This window comes from Ovis aries, chromosome 7 (genome assembly GCF_016772045.2).
Source record: "Ovis aries strain OAR_USU_Benz2616 breed Rambouillet chromosome 7, ARS-UI_Ramb_v3.0, whole genome shotgun sequence".
NCBI lineage: Eukaryota > Metazoa > Chordata > Mammalia > Artiodactyla > Bovidae > Ovis > Ovis aries.
In genome coordinates this window covers 24837623-24843726 of record NC_056060.1, presented here as the reverse complement: position 1 = coordinate 24843726, position 6104 = coordinate 24837623, and positions in this window count along the sequence as shown.

Below are 6104 nucleotides of genomic sequence, written 5' to 3'. Positions count from 1 at the left end.
CCATGCACCTCAGCTATCGAAGCCTGCACGATCTAAAGCCTGAGAGAGAGACCACTGCAATGAGAAGCCCAAGCACCACAACCAAGAGAAAGCCCACATGCAGCAATAAAAACCCAGTGCAGCCAAAAAAAAAAGTTTTTTTAAAAAGTAAAATAAACTTTCATGTATGCTGACTATAAATTCATTGAGAATTCTTTCATACTATGTAAATTTAACTTTAATTCAAATGCTCTAGTTCTTCTTTCCAACCAGATTGCAATCTCTGAGCCAGGTCTGTGAAGTTTTGGAGCCACAAGGAATGAGGTGTTAACTTTCCTCTGAAATTCAGAGAAAAATCTAAAAATTTTTCATGATCTAAATTCAGAAAAATTCCTGTGAAATTCAGAGAGTTAGAATGATGTAACATTTCATGGGGGAGAAAATAAAGATCATTTTGAAACTACAGTGTGCCTAAGTGTACTGAGATTAGCAGCTATCAGGAGGACCCCATTTTCCAATCTATCTTGGGAAGATTAGGAACTCATAACACCATAGGAGAAAATAGAAACAACTGTGAAATTATCATGGAAAGTAGTTTGTAGAGGCTGGAAGATGTGGATATTCAGAACTGGGTCAAACCCTCCTACGTCCTATTGTTAAATTTCTGAAATATGTGTCCTCTTCCCCCTTCCTCACAGAATTGAAAGAGAAAGACCTAACTTTAAGGGATCAAGGCCTTACAATCACTTTGAAGTGAAGCCATTTAGGGTTGGCTGAAAGAGCTGTAGTCATTGGGTCAAAAATCCTATGTGTGTAGATAAAATCAACGAAGGAGGCACAATGTGTCACTTGTCAAATTAACAGAGATTTAAACAAAGAACAAAACCAGTTTTTAAGGCATTCTTGAAAAAAGAGGCTTATATACTATTGATGACAATATAAATCGATGTAATTATTCCTGTAGAAAAATCAGCAATATGTGTCTGATGTTTTGACATTAACTCTGAGGTGTTCACTGCTATTCTAGCTTTAGGAAGTATACAGGGAGTGGATGCATTAACTGGGACCAATGGTAGTCACTTAAAAGTTCTTGCCTAGTACAGTGTAGGCAGTGCATGGGAAGAGAGGATCCTAACTCTTCTTTCTATTGATCACTGAGGGTGGGAAGATGCTACCAGGAAAGCTGCCAAAGGCTCAGAGATACAGGATTATGAGGGCTGATCTGAATGTAGTGCTGTCACTGGCAAAATGGGGATTTCTTCAGTTTTTGCCCTTCTCAAAAGAAAAGAATTCAGTCTAGAGGTATACAGCAGTTTTAAGTAGCAAGAGTTTCATTAAGCAGAGGGAAAGCACACTCTGAAGAAAGGATGAGAGCAGGTTGTTTGGAAACCAGAAGCAGGCTTGCAATAGGATAGGGTTGAGTGTTTTAGAGTGGTGGTTCCTCATTGTGTCCTGCATTGACAAATTTTTTGACAGCTTTAGGTTATATAATTTTCTCCTCGTGTGCAGGTCCTTACCCATAAGCACTCAAGCAAAACCCAAGGGGGTTGGGCGGGGGGCAAAAACCACAAAGCTAATTTACTACAGATATGACATAATGAATCTCAGATTACCTTGAATCATCTTTTAAGTCTTGGTCCACTTGCACCAACTTGTGCTGGTGGTTTTATCTTGCTTAGTCTTGATGTGGCTGGAAATCTTGTTGTGTTCCTTGACCACAAGAGGGAGGATCTCTAGGCATGTTCCAAGCACCAGAGTCCAGGCGGGAGAGAGAAAGACAAACTGTCCAGGATGGGGTGGGACCTACTCATCTGACTGGCTACCTAACAGTCCTAGAGTGCCAAGAAAGGCTAGATTCATACCAGGAGTTTTGCTTTTACCCATTGCATCATGGTGAGACAGAGGATATATCTTCCTTTAAAAATAAAAAAGATCTCTTCCTTTTTCTTTTTTAATATACATGTATTTTAAAATGTTTATTTATTTTTGGCTGCACTGGGTCTTCGTTGCTACCTGCGGGCTTTCTCTAGTTGTAGCAAGCAAACTATTCTAGTTGCTGTGCACAGATGTCTCATTGCGTTAGCTTCTCTTGATGCGTAATAGTACAGACTCTAGGGCACTGGGCGGCTTACGGGCTCTAGAGCGCCAGCTTGGTAGTTGTGGCATGTGGGCGTAGTTGCTCCGGTGTAGCATGTAGGATCTTAGTTCCCAATGGAAAAAGGGAAATTGCTCAGTCGTCTCTGACTCTTTGTGACCCTATGAATTGTAGCCCGTCAGGCTCCTCTGCCCATGGAATTCTCCAGGCAAGAATACTGGAGTGGGTTGCCATTTCCTTCTCCAGGAGATCTTCCCCACCTAGGGATCGAACCTTGTTCTCTCTGTTTCAGGCAGATTCTTTACCATCTGAGTCACCAGGGAAGCCTAGTTCAAGTTCAGTTCAGTTCAGTTGCTCAGTCGTGTCCGACTCAGCAACTTGCTCAAACTCATGTCCATTGAGTCGGTGATGCCATCCAACCATCTCGTCCTCTGTTGTCCCCTTCTTCTCTTGCCTTCAATCTTTCCCAGCATCAGGATCTTTCCCAATGAGTCAGTTCTTTGCATCAGGTGGTCAAAGTATTGGAGTTTCAGCTTCAGCATCAGTCCATCCAATGAACATTCAGGACTGATTTCCTTCAGGATTGACTGTTTGATCTCCTTGCAGTCTAAGGGACTCTCAAGAGTCTTCTCCAACACCACAGTTCAAAAAAATTCTTCAGCACTCAGCTTTCTTTACAGTTCATCTCTCACGTCCATACATGACTACTGAAAAAACCATAGCTTCGACTAGACGGACCTTTGTTGGCAAAGTAGTGTCTCTGCTTTTTAATATGCTGTCTAGGTTGGCCATAGACTTCCCTGGTGGCTCAGATGGTAAAGTGTCTGTCTACAATATAGAAGACCCGGGTTCAATCCCTGGGTTGGGAAGATCCCCTGGAGAAGGAAATGGCAATCCACTCCAGTACTGTTGCTTGGAAAATCCCATGGACAGGGGAGCCTGGTAGGCTACAGTCCACGGGGTCGCAAAGAGCGGACACGACTGAGCGACTTCACTTTCACTTTCAGGTTGGTCGTAGCTTTTCTTCCAAGGAGCAGGCATCTTTTAATTTCATGGCTGCAGTCACCATCTGCAGTGATTTTGGAGCCCAAGAAAATAAAATCTGTCACTGTTTCCATTGTTTCCCCATCTATTTGCTGTTAAGTGATGGGACTGGGTGCTGTGATCTCAGTTTTTTGAATCCAACCAGAGATCAAATCTTTGTGCCCTGCATTGGCAGGCAGATTTTTAATGACTGGACCACCAGGGAAGTCCCTGCCTTGTCTTCTATATTAAATTTTTCCCATTATTTTTATTGTGGTAAAATGTACATAATAAAACTTAACATTTTAAGAGTCTGTAACTATAGAGTTTAGTGGCATTGAGGACATTCACATTACTGTATAACTGTCACCACTATCCATCTCTCAAATCTTTATGATCATCCCATACTGAAGCTCTGTACTGATTAAACAATAACTTCACATCCTCCCTTTTCCCCAAGTGCCTGGTAACTATTCTTCCTCTTTCCGTCTTTGTTCTTTTTCCTTTTCAGTTTTAAATGCTTCTATTGAGATATGCTCAAGCTCAGAGATTCTTTCTTCAGCCATGTCCAGCCAGGATCTCAGTTTCCCAGCCAGGGATTCAGTTTGGTACATAGCAGTGAAAACACGGAATCCTAACCACTTGACTACCAGAAAACTTCCAGGAATGTCCTTATTACACAGAAGAGGAGCACAGACATAAAGTAAATGATGGAAAGACTTGCTTACACACAGAGACTGAATTGCATACTCATATACATGACTACAAAGAAAATCTTACCTAAAACAAATCACAAAATAATAATTCCTAATGGCAAAAGACACCACAAATTTTTAAAAAACCAGCAACTTCTTATAAAAATAAATTTAAAAATATGTGCAATGTGAAAATGCATTTCAAACTCAGGTGCAAGAAAAGTGTGATTTTTTTTTTTCTAAATTCAAGGGTCTGCATCAAAATTCCAGCTCTCAAGCGTGCAGCAAAACTTCCCTCAGTTCTTATCTTAGGTGTCTTCCAGCTCTTTTACATAATTAGAAAACTCAAATGATCAGAATTTGTCCTAGTAAAACAGAAAGTTCAGTTTCTTTCTGTGTGTGTGTGTGTGTGTGTGCCCTGATTGGCATCATCACAGTTTCTAACCCTGTTATAATTTATCTGAATATTGAAAATAGTGTTGTTTGGTTCTCACATTTCAAACAGCTAACAAATTAAAATTCATCTGTATAAATTTTGTACATAGATACTTGCACATCTATGTTCAAAGCAGCACTATTCATAAATGTGGACGTGTTCACTAGTGAATGGAAGAATAAACATGTGGTATGTACCTTTAATGGCATATTATTCAGCCTTCAAAAGCAAGGAAGTTCTAACATATGCTACGGTATGGGTGAAACTTGAAGACATTACTCTAAGGGAAATAATCTAGCACAAAAGGATAAATAATTGTTACCATACTTAAACAAAATGAATGTGCATGATCTCAAGGGACACCTACATAAAGAATAAATTGCGATGGGAATTTAGGAATCGATAATGCTCACCTTATTAGTTTGGTTTTATTAAGGAGAGAGTACTAATGGGCAGAGGACAATAATCTTTTACAATCTTAATATGCATAAAGCTAGAGATTACTGTTTTGACTTATTTTAGGGAAGTCACTGGGTAGTGGCTGGATCTGGATTTCTTATGCAATAATAGGTAAGAGGAACAATTTGTGTAAATAATCATTGTTCTAGTTCCACGGCTCTGATTATAGAATACGTATGGATATTATCATTTATCTGGAGAAAAGGAGATATGAATACATTATGGTGATTTCAGGCCTTAGTTACTATACTATACTCTCGTAAATATATTTACTGTATGTTGTAGAACTCTAGTATACTCGAGATGAACAGGGCCCAGATGAGATGGTCCAGAGCACATGCCTAAGCTAGTCTATGTGGAGGACTTCTTCAGCTGATGTTTAGATGGTTGGCTTTTAGAGGAAGTCATGGTGATTCTCAAAAGTTTGATGGAATCCTCATTCACTCAGATATTACAATTTTGACTGCCAGGAGTTTCCATGTGAAGAAAGGTTTCTAAAGGCTTGATTTTCTTAGTCACTGAATGGGTTCTGGCAGCCCTGGGCCCAGGGCCATATTGATAAGTGAGGACCTAGCTCTGAGTCTGAAGACAAGGAAGGGGATGGAAGACACGCATGGACTGGATTGAAATGAAGTGTGCAAGAGTGACAGGCACTCCCGCTCCCATTCCCCTCTTCAATCCTCCTTATCCCATTTTCAGTAAGTTATGGGGAATAATCATCAAACAACAAGGAATTTTACAAAGAGAGATAGAAATTGTTACCAAAACTGGACAGATAGAATTCTTTTCTCGCACTGGATCTCCAGACTTTTGGAAGTGGAATGTTCTCAGATGAAGCTACACCTACAGCAAGGTGAGGAAAAGAAATGGTGAATGAAAGTGACTATGCAAGAAAGTTTGGAATTGTTTTGTGAACAGTGATAACTAAGCTAAAAAAAATGTGGGAGGGATAATTTGGAAAATTGGGATTGATATATATGCATTACCATAAAAAATAGATAACTAATAAGGCCTTACTGTATAACACAGGGAACTCTGTTTAATACTCTGTAATGACCTTTATGGGAAAAGAATCTTAAAAGGAGTGGATATTATGTAAAAGTATAACAGATTCATTTTTCTGTACACCTGAATCTAACATAACATTGTAAATCAACTATAATCTAATAACTAGTTTTTTAAAAAAAAACACAAAGAAAAGAGAAAAAGCCAAAAATGTGGGAATCCACAGAAGTGGCATTGGACAATTGAAAAGTACTTTGAGGAGTTTGCTATTCTGAATGTTTAGATGTTGACGCTAAGATAGGCAAGTGAAAGTCACTCAGTCGTGTCCAACTCTTTGTGACCACATGGACTATACAGTCCGTGGAATTCTCCAGGCCAGAATACTGGAGTGGGTAGCCATCCCCTTCTCCAG